Genomic DNA, 13,211 nt, shown 5'->3' on the forward strand with positions numbered 1-13,211 from the left:
CCTGAGACGGCCGGCAGGAGGAGAGTTACCGGACTTAGTCTGCGCGCAGACCGAACAAGCAGCCACGAAACGACGCGTGTCATGCTCCCGGGTGGGCCACCAGAAACGCTGGCGAATGGAAGCAAGCGTACCCCGAACGCCAGGGTGGCCGGCTAACTTGGCAGAGTGAGCCCACTGAAGAACGGCCAGACGAGTAGGAACGGGAACGAAAAGAAGGTTCCTAGGACAAGCGCGCGGCGACGGAGTTTGAGTGAGTGCTTGCTTTACCTGCCTCTCAATTCCCCAGACAGTCAACCCGACAACACGCCCCTCAGGGAGAATCCCCTCGGGGTCAGTGGAGGCTACTGAAGAACTGAAGAGACGAGACAAAGCATCAGGCTTGGTGTTCTTAGAGCCCGGACGATAAGAAATCACGAACTCGAAACGAGCGAAAAACAGCGCCCAACGCGCCTGACGCGCATTAAGTCGTTTGGCAGAACGGATGTACTCAAGGTTCCTATGGTCAGTCCAAACGACAAAAGGAACGGTCGCCCCCTCCAACCACTGTCGCCATTCGCCTAGGGCTAACCGGATGGCGAGCAGTTCGCGGTTACCCACATCATAGTTACGTTCCGACGGCGACAGGCGATGAGAAAAATACACGCATGGGTGGACCTTGTCGTCAGAGAGGGAGCGCTGAGAAAGGATGGCTCCCACTCCCACCTCTGACGCGTCAACCTCGACAACGAACTGTCTAGAGACGTCAGGTGTAACAAGGATAGGAGCGGATGTAAAACGATTCTTGAGGAGATCAAAAGCTCCCTGGGCGGAAACGGACCACTTAAAGCACGTCTTGACAGAAGTAAGGGCTGTGAGAGGAGCTGCCACCTGACCGAAATTACGGATGAAACGACGATAGAAGTTCGCGAAGCCGAGAAAGCGCTGCAGCTCGACGCGTGACTTAGGGACGGGCCAATCAATGACAGCTTGGACCTTAGCGGGATCCATCTTAATGCCTTCAGCGGAAATAACAGAACCGAGAAATGTGACGGAGGGGGCATGAAAAGTGCACTTCTCAGCCTTCACAAAAAGACAATTCTCTAAAAGGCGCTGGAGGACACGTCGAACGTGCTGAACATGAATCTGGAGTGACGGTGAAAAAATCAGGATATCGTCAAGGTAAACGAAAACAAAGATGTTCAGCATGTCTCTCAGGACATCATTGACTAATGCCTGAAAGACAGCTGGAGCGTTAGCGAGGCCGAAAGGAAGAACCCGGTATTCAAAGTGCCCTAACGGAGTGTTAAACGCCGTCTTCCACTCGTCCCCCTCCCTGATGCGCACGAGATGGTAAGCGTTACGAAGGTCCAACTTAGTGAAAAACCTGGCTCCCTGCAGGATCTCGAAGGCTGAAGACATAAGAGGAAGCGGATAACGATTCTTCACTGTTATGTCATTCAGCCCTCGATAATCTATGCAGGGGCGCAGAGACCCGTCCTTCTTCTTGACAAAAAAAAAACCCCGCTCCGGCGGGAGAGGAGGAGGGGACTATGGTACCGGCGTCAAGAGCTACAGACAAATAATCTTCGAGAGCCTTACGTTCGGGAGCCGACAGAGAGTATAGTCTACCCCGGGGGGGGGTGGTTCCCGGAAGGAGATCAATACTACAATCATACGACCGGTGTGGAGGAAGAGAGGTGGCCCTGGACCGACTGAACACCGTGCGCAGATCGTGATATTCCTCCGGCACCCCTGTCAAATCACCAGGCTCCTCCTGTGAAGAAGAGACAGAGGAAACAGGAGGGATAGCAGACATTAAACATTTCACATGACAAGAGACGTTCCAGGAGAGGATAGAATTACTAGACCAATTAATGGAAGGATTATGACAAACTAGCCAGGGATGGCCCAAAACAACAGGTGTAAAAGGTGAACGAAAAATTAAAAAAGAAATGGTTTCACTATGATTACCAGAAACAGTGAGGGTTAAAGGTAGCGTCTCACGCTGAATCCTGGGGAGAGGACTACCATCCAGGGCGAACAAGGCCGTGGGCTCCTTTAACTGTCTGAGAGGAATGTCATGTTCCCGAGCCCAGGTCTCGTCCATAAAACAGCCCTCCGCCCCAGAGTCTATTAAGGCACTGCAGGAAGCTGACGAACCGGTCCAGCGTAGATGGACCGACAAGGTAGTGCAGGATCTTGAAGGAGAGACAGGAGTAGTAGCGCTCACCAGTAGCCCTCCGCTTACTGACGAGCTCTGGCCTTTTACTGGACATGAAGTGACAAAATGACCAGCGGAACCGCAATAGAGACAGAGGCGGTTGGTGATTCTCCGTTCCCTCTCCTTAGTCGAGATGCGGATACCTCCCAGCTGCATGGGCTCAGCACCCGAGCCGGCAGAGGAAGATGGTAGTGATGCGGAGAGGGAGGCGACGGAGAGCGCGAGCTCCTTTCCACGAGCTCGGTGACGAAGATCAACCCGTCGCTCAATGCGAATAGCGAGTTCAATCAAGGAATCCACGCTGGAAGGAACCTCCCGGGAGAGAATCTCATCCTTTACCTCTGCGCGGAAACCCTCCAGAAGACGAGCGAGCAAGGCCGGCTCGTTCCAGCCACTGGAGACAGCAAGAGTGCGAAACTCAATAGAGTAGTCTGTTATGGATCGATTGCCTTGACATAGGGAAGACAGGGCCCTGGAAGCCTCCTCCCCAAAAACAGATCGATCAAAAACCCGTATCATCTCCTCCTTAAAGTCTTGATACTGGTTAGTACACTCAGCCCTTGCCTCCCAGATTGCCGTGCCCCACTCACGAGCCCGTCCAATAAGGAGAGATATGACGTAGGCGACACGAGCAGTGCTCCTGGAGTAAGTGTTGGGCTGGAGAGAAAACACAATATCACACTGGGTGAGGAACGAGCGGCATTCAGTGGGCTCCCCAGAGTAACACGGCGGGTTATTGATTCTGGGCTCCGGAGATTCGAAAGCCCTGGAAGTGGCCGGTGGATCGAGGCGGAGATGGTGAACCTGTTCTGTGAGGTTGGAGACTTGGGTGGCCAGGGTCTCAACGGCATGTCGAGCAGCAGACAATTCCTGCTTGTGTCTGCCTAGCATCGCTCCCTGGATCTCGACGGCTGAGTGGAGAGGATCCGAAGTCGCTGGGTCCATTCTTGGTCGGATTCTTCTGTTACGGTGCGTGAATGAGGACCCAAAAGCGAATCAACTTAAACAGAGCTTCTTTAATTACCAAACATAGGTAGGCTCAGATGGACCGGCAGATTCCGACAGGACAGGACAAGGTTACAGCAAACATGACGGCAGTCTGGTTCAGGCATGAATGACACAAACAAACAAGAATCCGACAAGGACAGGAGCAGAAACAGAGAGAGATATAGGGACCTAATCAGAGGGAAAAAGGGAACAGGTGGGGAACGGGGTGAATGGGTAGTTAGAGGAGACAAGGGACAGCTGGGGGAAAGCGGGGGAGAAAAGGTAACCTAACACGACCAGCAGAGGGAGACAGGGTGAAGGGAAAGGACAGAGACAAGACAACATGACAGTACATGACATTTTGACTATAATATCGCATGGTACAGCAAACAACAGCCTGTCAGCCCATCATACAAGTTGTCGTGAATCTCTGTACTTGTTGATACAACCTCTCTCAGCATTGTGTAACATTGGGTAACAGTGAGTAACATTGGGTAACAGTGGGAAACATTGGGAAACATTGGGAAACATTGGGAAACATTGGGAAACATTGGGTAACATTGGGTAACAGTGGGTAACATTGATACAACCCCTCTCAGCATTGGGTAACATTGGGTAACAGTGGGTAACATTTGGGTAACATTTGGGTAACATTGGGAAACATTGGGTAACATTGGGTAACAGTGGGTAACAGTGGGGAACATTGGGGAACAGTGGGGAACAGTGGGTAACAGTGGGTAACAATGGGTAACAATGGGTAACAGTGGGTAACACTGAGTAACAGTGGGTAACAGTGGGTAACAGTGGGTAACAATGGGAAACAGTGGGTAACATTGGGTAACAGTGGGTAACAGTGGGTAACATTGGGTAACAGTGGGTAACAGTGGGTAACAATGGGAAACAGTGGGTAACAGTGGGTAACAGTGGGTAACATTGGGTAACATTGGGTAACATTGGGTAACATTGGGGTAACAGTGGGTAACATTGGGTAACATTGGGTAACATTGGGTAACAGTGGGTAACAGCGGGTAACACTGTGTAACAGTGGGTAACAGTGGGTAACATGGGGTAACAGTGGGTAACAATGGGAAACAGTGGGTAACAGTGGGTAACAGTGGGTAACATTGGGTAACATTGGGTAACATTGGGTAACATTGGGGTAACAGTGGGTAACATTGGGTAACATTGGGTAACATTGGGTAACAGTGGGTAACAGCGGGTAACACTGTGTAACAGTGGGTAACACTGTGTAACAGTGGGTAACAGTGGGTAACATTGGGGTAACAGTGGGTAACAGTGGGTAACAGTGGGTAACATCAATACAACCAAAACCCTAGTGTTGTAAGCGTCATGCTCTACCAACTGAGCCACACGAGACCCAATCTATTGTCAGTTAACATGCCTGTATTACTAGCAGACGTACAGTAACAGGATCTCTGATGCTGGTTAGATTGAGCTACAGCAACAGATAATCAATTGAGCTGGGAGACATCTCACACACATACGCACACACACACACACACACCTGTCCTGCCCCTTCTTCTGACACACACACACACACACACACACACACACACACACACACTGACACCGTCGTGCCAGCACGTTAGTTGTTATGGAAACAAGGCTCTCATGAGAGATCTTATCAGCCTGTGAGATACCGTAACTATTTCAACACAGACACAGACACCACACACTCTTAGAACAAAAAGGTTCTATCTAGAACCTTAAAGGCTTCTTCGGCTGTCCTCATAGGAGAACCTTTTAATAAAGAACAATTTTCGGTTCCAGGTAGAACCATTTCGGTTCCAGATAGAACCCCTTTCAGTTCCATGTAGAACCTTTTTCGCAGAGGGCTCTACATGGAACCCAAACAAGTTCTACCTGGAACCCAAACAGGCTTATACCTGGAAGTATTGAACTATATAGGCGATGGATTCAATCAATCATCTGTATTCAATCAATCATTTTCAATCGATCACCAAAGAAAGCAAAGGTAACTGAACTAAATGACTATTGGCACCTAGCACTCACTTCTATCATTATGAAGTGCTTCTAGAGGCTAGTTAAAAACCTCTTTAGGATAGGGGACGGTTGCGTCCCACTTGGGCAATAAACAGGGAAAATGCAGCGTGGCAAATAAAAAAAAATGATATAAAATCAAACCTTCATTAAATAACACATGTAAGACACTCAATTAAAGCTACACTTCGTTGTGAATCCAGCCAACAAAGTAATTATCTGATGATAGCACAACAGTAAACAAAGAGGGTAGCATATTTCAACCCTGCAGGCGCTACACAAAACGTTGAAATAAAATATAAATCATGCCTTACCTTTGACGAGCTTCTTCTGTTGGCACTCCAATATGTCCCATAAACATCACAATTAGTCCCTTTGTTCAATTAATTCCGTCCATATATATCCAAAATGTCATTTTATTTGACGTGTTTGATCCAGAAAAAAAAAAAACAGTTTCCAAAAAATACCTGACACCCTAGACCCACTGCAATTTGCTTACCGCCCCAATAGATCCACAGACGATGAAATCACCATCGCACTGCAAACTGCCCTATCCCACCTGGACAAGAGGAATACCTACATCAAAATGCTGGTCATTGACTTCAGCAGAGCATTCAAAATCATAGCACCCTCCAAGCTCATTAAGCTTGGGGCCCTGGGACTGAACCCCGCCCTGTGCAACTGGGTCCTGGACTTCCTGATGGGCCACCCCCAGATGGTGAAGGTAGGAAACAACACCTCCACTATGCTGATCCTCAACACAGGGGCCCCACAAGGGTCCCCTCTTGTACTCTCTGTTCACCCATGATCACGTGGCCACACACACCTCCAAATCAATCAAGTTTTCAGATGACACAACAGTATTGGTCTTGGCCCCTAAGACCCTCAGAAACTTTTACAGTGTGGGGGGTACTGTGCTGCTGGAGGGACTGGTGCACTTCACAAAATAGATGGCATCATGAGGGAGGAAAATTTGGTGGATATATTGAAGCAACATCTCAAGACATCAGTCAGGAAGTTAAAGCTTGGTCCAATGATGGCGAGCTTTACACCACTCCAGCTGACGCTTGGCATTGTGCATGGTGATCTTTGGCTTGTGTGCAGCTGCTTGGCCATGGAAACCCATTTCATGAAGCTCCCGACGAACAGTTATTGTGCTGACGTTGCTTCCAGAGGCAGTTTGGAATTTGTTAGTGAATGTCACAACTGAGGACAGACAATTTTTACACGCTAAGTCTCGGTGGTCCCGTTCTGGGAGCTTGGCCTACCACTTTGTGGCTGAGCCGTTGTTGCTCCTAGACATTTCCACTTCACAAAAACAGTTCTTACAGTTTGCTGTGGAAGCTCTAGCAGGGCAGAAATTTGACAAACTTGACTTGTTGAAAAGGTGGCATCCTATGACAGTGCCACGTTGAAAGTCACTGAGCTCTTCATTAAGGCCATTCTACTGACAATGTGTCGCTATGGAGATTGCATGGCTGTATGCTGAATTTTTATACACCTGTCAGCAGAGGGTGTGGCTGAAATAGCCAAATCCACTCAGTTGAAGGGGTGTCCACATACTGTACTATACACTGTATATACAGTGTATAACAAACAGAGTAGCAGCAGTGTGTGTGTGTGTGTGTGTGTGTGTGTGTGTGTGTGTGTGTGTGTGTGTGTGTGTGTGTGTGTGTGTGTGTGTGTGTGTGTGTGTGTATATATAGAGTTTTTGAGTGTGCATAAAGTCAGTGTAAAAACATTTAATGAAATTAAAAGGGTCCATGCAGCCATTTGGTTAGCCATTTGGTTAGCCGTTTAGTTAGCTATTTAGTTAGCTATTGGGTTAGCTATTGGGTTAGCTATTGGGTTAGCCATTTGGTTAGCCGTTTAGTTAGCCCTTTAGTTAGTTATTTAGTTAGCTATTTGGTTAGCCATTTAGTTAGCCATTTAGTTAGCCCTTTAGTTAGCCATTTAGTTAGTTATTTAGTTAGCTATTTGGTTAGCCATTTAGTTAGCCATTTAGTTAGCTATTTGGTTAGCTATTAGGTTAGCTATTTGGTTAGCCATTTAGGTAGCTATTTAGTTAGCCATTTGGTTAGCTATTTGATTAGCCATTTGGTAAGCTATTTAGTTAGCTATTTAGTTGGCTATTTAGCAGTCGTATGGCTTGGGGATAGAATCTGTTCGGGATCCAAAAGGGGTTTTAATAGAGGTCCTGGATGGCAGGGATCTCGGCCCCAGTGATGCACCTGGGTTGTCCGCACCCTCTGTATCGCCATGTGATCGGTGCAGTGGACACACCAAGCGGTGATGCAGCCAGTCAATATGCTTGTCAATGGTGCAGCTGTAGAACTTTTTGAGGATTTGAGGGCCCGTATGCTGTCGCGCCATCTTCATGACTGTTTGAATGTGTGTGGACCATTTTTATGTCTTTAGCAAATTGGATACTGTCATACTTCGAGATGGCCACTGGTCTTACAGTTTGGGATATTTTGTTGTGATTTGGTGAGGGAGGATAAATTATCTGGGGAGAAAGGTTAGGTTATAATTGTCTTGTAATTATTCCTGTGCTATCAATCTGTGGAATCCATGTAGCAAAATAGAATGTAAGATCGCAAGACTTGGGGGATGGTTGTACGAGGTTAAGGTCGTAGTAGATTAGAGGAATCTAGGTTAAGGTCATAGTAAAATAGAGTAATCTAGGTTAAGGTCATAGTAAAATAAAGGAATCTAGGTAAAGGTCATAGTAGAATAGAGGAATCTAGGTTAATGTCATAGTAGAATAGAGGAATCTAGGTTAAGGTCATAGTGGAATAGAGGAATCTAGGTTAAGGTCATAGTGGAATAGAGGAATCTAGGTTAAGGTCATAGTAGAATAGAGGAATCTAGGTTAAGGTCATAGTAGAATAGAGGAATCTAGGTTAAGTTCATAGTGGAATAGAGTAATCTAGGTTAAGGTCATAGTAGAATAGAGGAATCTAGGTTAAGTTCATAGTGGAATAGAGTAATCTAGGTTAAGTTCATAGTGGAATAGAGTAATCTAGGTTAAGGTCATAGTAGATTTGAGGAATTTGAATAGAAATTCCTCAACATGTCTACTGCATGTCTGTTGACACACAACAGGGAAGCATCTACAGGTGGAATATCCAAAATGTCGCCCACGTGAATTGTGTGTGTGTGTGTGTGTGTGTGTGTGTGTGTGTGTGTGTGTGTGTGTGTGTGTGTGTGTGTGTGTGTGTGTGTGTGTGTGTGTGTACTGCTTCTTTTCTTACAGTATAAAGAGTTGTATATTAATATATAATGTTAATATATTGTATTATACAGTAGTAGTGTACAGGAAACAGTCATTACTCAAACAGGGGGATATGTCAAGAATCTCTGTAATTAATATAGTATCGTATAGGAAACAGTCATTACTCAAACAGGGGGATATGTCAAGAATCTCTGTAATTAATATAGTATCGTACAGGAAACAGTCATTACTCAAACAGGGGGATATGTCAAGAATCTCTGTAATTAATATAGTATCGTACAGGAAACAGTCATTACTCAAACAGGGGGATATGTCAAGAATCTCTGTAATTAATATAGTATCGTACAGGAAACAGTCATTACTCAAACAGGGGGATATGTCAAGAATCTCTGTAATTAATATAGTATCGTACAGGAAACAGTCATTACTCAAACAGGGGGATATGTCAAGAATCTCTGTAATTAATATAGTATCGTACAGGAAACAGTCATTACTCAAACAGGGGGATATGTCAAGAATCTCTGTAATTAATATAGTATCGTATAGGAAACAGTCATTACTCAAACAGGGGGATATGTCAAGAATCTCTGTAATTAATATAGTATCGTACAGGAAACAGTCATTACTCAAACAGGGGGATATGTCAAGAATCTCTGTAATTAATATAGTATCGTACAGGAAACAGTCATTACTCAAACAGGGGGATGTGTCAAGTCTTGTCTGTCTCTGTAATTAATATCAGTCATTCAGGACAGGAGCTGTCTCCTTTATTACGCAATACGCATTTCTATGTATCATCACTAGTAATGTTCAATCAGCCATTGACAGAAATACCATGGGTTTGACATATTTTTTAATGAAATGCTCCCATAATATTTCATTCAAGGCATTACACACCTTCTTCTAATCCATAAAATCTGTTTAACAAACTGAAAAACCAATGTCTGAAAACTGACACTACGTTTGACAGATCAGGTGACCTCCGAGGCCACAAATGATTTGGAGTTGGAATAGTTGATTTGGAGTTGATAGAGCTGATTTGGAGTTGATAGAGCTGATTTGGAGTTGGAATAGTTGATTTGGAGTTGATAGAGCTGATTTGGAGTTGATAGAGCTGATTTGGAGTCGATAGAGCTGATTTGGAGTTGATAGAGCTGATTTGGAGTTGCAATAGTTGATTTGGAGTTGATAGAGCTGATTTGGAGTTGATAGAGCTGATTTGGAGTTGATAGAGCTGATTTGGAGTTGCAATAGTTGATTTGGAGTTGATAGAGCTGATTTGGAGTTGATAGGATTTATTTGATGTTGGTAGAGTTGATTTGATGCTGATAAGGTTGATTTGGAGTTGGCAGAGTTGATTTGGAGTTGATAGGATTGATTTGGAGTTGATAGGGTTGATTTGGCGTTGATAGGATGAGTTGGAGTTGGCAGAGTTGATTTGAAGTTGGTAGGCTTGAGTTGGAGTTGATAGGGTTGAGTTGGAGTTGGCAGAGTTGATAGGGTTGAGTTGGAGTAGGTAGGGTTTATAGGGTTGAGTTGGAGTTGGAGGGTTGAGTTGGAGTAGGTAGGGTTGAGTTGGAGTTGGTAGGAACGATTTGGAGTTGATAGGGTTGAGTTGGAGTTGGAGGGTTGAGTTGGAGTAGGTAGGGTTGAGTTGGAGTTGGAGGGTTGAGTTGGAGTAGGTAGGGTTGAGTTGGAGTTGGTAGGAATGATTTGGAGTTGATAGGGTTGAGTTGGAGTTGGAGGGTTGAGTTGGAGTAGGTAGGGTTGAGTTGGAGTTGGTAGGGTTGATAGGGTTGAGTTGGAGTTGAAAGGGTTGAGTTGGAGTAGGTAGGGTTGAGTTGGAGTTGGTAGGGTTGATAGGGTTGAGTTGGAGTAGGTAGGGTTGAGTTGGAGTAGGTAGGGTTGAGTTGGAGTTGAAAGGGTTGAGTTGGAGTTGAAAGGGTTGAGTTGGAGTAGGTAGGGTTGAGTTGGAGTTGGTAGGGTTGATAGGGTTGAGTTGGAGTAGGTAGGGTTGAGTTGGAGTAGGTAGGGTTGAGTTGGAGTAGGTAGGGTTGCATACTGCGGAGTCATAACCCCAGGTGCTGGAATGCGCGCAAACAATATTCACCTGAACAGACTTGCAGTGATAATGGAGATTCTTCCAACTCAACTCAGGTAGCAAATGCAATGCTTTCATATGTCTGCACTGGTAAAAGCACTCATACCGTCAAGAAATGTCAATCACCTTACTCATATGTTCTATCCTCAGGCTTCATGTTTATATTATAACTCATATGATGGTATAATTTTGACCGACTTCAAACGACCCACTAATAGTTTAGTTTCGAGTAAAACGTAAACAATAATTGATAACTCCAACCGCTTTGACCGGAGGTAACCGTCTGCTACGCCTCCCAACACCGGAATCTGAGTTTACACATCTGACATTTAAAAAACACATTGAAGTTATTAGATTTTGCGTCTCACCTAGTTGAAGGACATGTTCCTCCACGAGCATCTGCACAGAAATGTTCTATGGTTATTTCTAATAGATTGGTTCCTAGTCCTGACTGACTCTGGCTCCAACAGTATGTGGAACAGGTATTTACTTGAGCCAAGCCACTCCCTTGCCTTGGTAGGTAGGTCACTTCCTTATTTCTGTAGCGTGGACCTCTCTCTCTCTCTCTCTGTCAATGTCTTTTGTGTTTTAGGAAAATAAAGGATATTATGTTGTAATCAGCTGTGCAGTTTTTATTTTTTTATAACCCATAGACATATTGGTGTCGGTCTATGTTTGCTGTAGGACTACAGTATATTGTCTTTGCTGTAGTAAACATGCAAAAGCTATTTCAAAGTACTGGGATAATATATAGATCCAAATGTTTCCAGTGTGTTTTCCATTGAAAGGATTGTTTTTTCTATTTATTTAATATTTTTTTTACCTTGATTTAAGGCAAGTCAGTTAAGAACAAATTCTTATTTACAATGACGGCCTACCAAAAGGGCAAAAGGCCTCCTGCGGGGACGGGGGCCTGGGATTATTTTTTTTATTTTTTTTAAATATAGGACAAAACGCACATCACAACAAGAGAGAAAACACAACACGACATAAAGAGAGACCTAAGACAACAACATAGCAAGGCAGCAACACATGACAACACAGCATGGTAGCAACACAGCATGGTAGCAACACAACATGGCAACAACATGGTAGCAACACAACATGACAACAACACAGCAAAGGGTAGCAACACAGCATGGTAGCAACACAGCAAAGGGTAGCAACACAGCATGGTAGCAACACAACATGGTAGCAACACAACATGGTAGCAACACAGCATGGTAGCAACACAGCATGGTAGCAACACAATATGGTAGCAACACAACATGGTAGCAACACAGCATGGTAGCAGCACAGAATGGTAGCAACACAACATGACAACAACATGGTAGCAACACAACCTGGCAGCAGCACACCATGGTAGCAACACAACCTGGCAGCAGCACAACATGGTAGCAGCACAACAACATGGTACAAACATTATAGGGCACAGACAACAACACAAAGGGCAAGAAGGTAGAGACAACAATACATCACGCAAAGCAGCCACAACTGTCAGAAAGAGTGTCCATGACTGAGTCTTTGAATGAAGAGATTGAGATACATGGTATATAAAGTCCACATTTCCATTTACCTCAAACGATCCATAACGCACAATAAGAATAATATGTAATCCTTCTACAAGACAAAGGGTTGACTGATTTGGGAGGCATCTTTTTTTCTATAGGCTAATGATATTATTTCCACAGCCAGATATCCACCCTGGAGTTTTCAAATAACAAATATATTGACCAGTAGAGGGCAGTATAGATCTAAACACACCACTGGCCTCCGCTGCCATCTCAGACACTACCTACCTTAGTTCAAAACTTGCCCTTTAGAGTCTGTATTAAAATCTCTTTAGAGGCTGTATTAAAAGCCCTTTAGAGGCTGTATGAAAAGCCCTTTAGAGGCTGTATTAAAAGCCCTTTAGAGGCTGTATTAAAAGCCCTTTAGAGGCTGTATTAAAAGCCCTTTAGAGGCTGTATTAAAATCTCTTTAGAAGATGTATTAAAATCCATTTAGAGGTTGTATTAAAAGCCCTTTAGAATCTGTATTAAAAGCCCTTTAGAGGCTGTGTTAAAATCTCTTTAGAGGATTTATGGGATGGGACGCTTGCGTGTCGGGTCGACGTAAGAGGTTAAAATCCATTTAGAGGTTGTATTAAAATCCCTTTAGTATCTGTATGAAAAGCCCTTTAGAGGGTTATTGAAAGCCCTTTCGAGGCTGTATTAAAAGCCCTTTAGAGGCTGTATTAAAAGCCCTTTGGAGGCTGTATTAAAAGCCCTTTAGAGGCTGTATTAAAAGCCCTTTAGAGCCTGTATGAAAAGCCCTTTAAAGGATGTATTAAAAGCCCTAAAGAAGCTGTATTAAAAGCCCTTTAGAGGGTTATTAAAAGCCATTTAGAGGCTGTATTAAAAGCCCTTTAGAGGAGGTATGAAAAGCCCTTTAGAGGCTGTGTGAAAACAGTTTAGAGTCTGTATTAAAAGCCCTTTAGAGGCTGTACTAAAGGGGACCACTATCCATAGACAGGAACACATCTCAATGTTGGTGCAGTGCTACAGCACCAACACCAACACACTGGCTAGATGAACAACACAGAACTACAGCACCAACACCAACACACTGGCTAGATGAACAACACAGAACTACAGCACCAACACACTGGCTAGATGAACGACACA

General features: G+C 44.6%; 1 protein-coding gene across 2 annotated transcripts in view; it reads right to left on the reverse strand.

Moving 5' to 3' along the window:
- Nucleotides 1–11,041, reverse strand: part of LOC110529162 (protein-tyrosine kinase 2-beta) — a 78,152-nt gene extending 67,111 nt beyond the window's left edge. For both annotated transcript variants that reach the window (XM_036984587.1, XM_036984589.1), the window contains exon 1: nucleotides 10,914–11,041. The gene's annotated coding sequence lies outside the window, so the exon portion shown is untranslated. The remainder of the gene's footprint in view (nucleotides 1–10,913) is intronic.
- Between the last annotated feature and the right edge of the window lie 2,170 nt (nucleotides 11,042–13,211).

Source organism: Oncorhynchus mykiss, chromosome 8 (assembly GCF_013265735.2).
Source record: "Oncorhynchus mykiss isolate Arlee chromosome 8, USDA_OmykA_1.1, whole genome shotgun sequence".
Taxonomy (NCBI): Eukaryota; Metazoa; Chordata; class Actinopteri; order Salmoniformes; family Salmonidae; genus Oncorhynchus; species Oncorhynchus mykiss.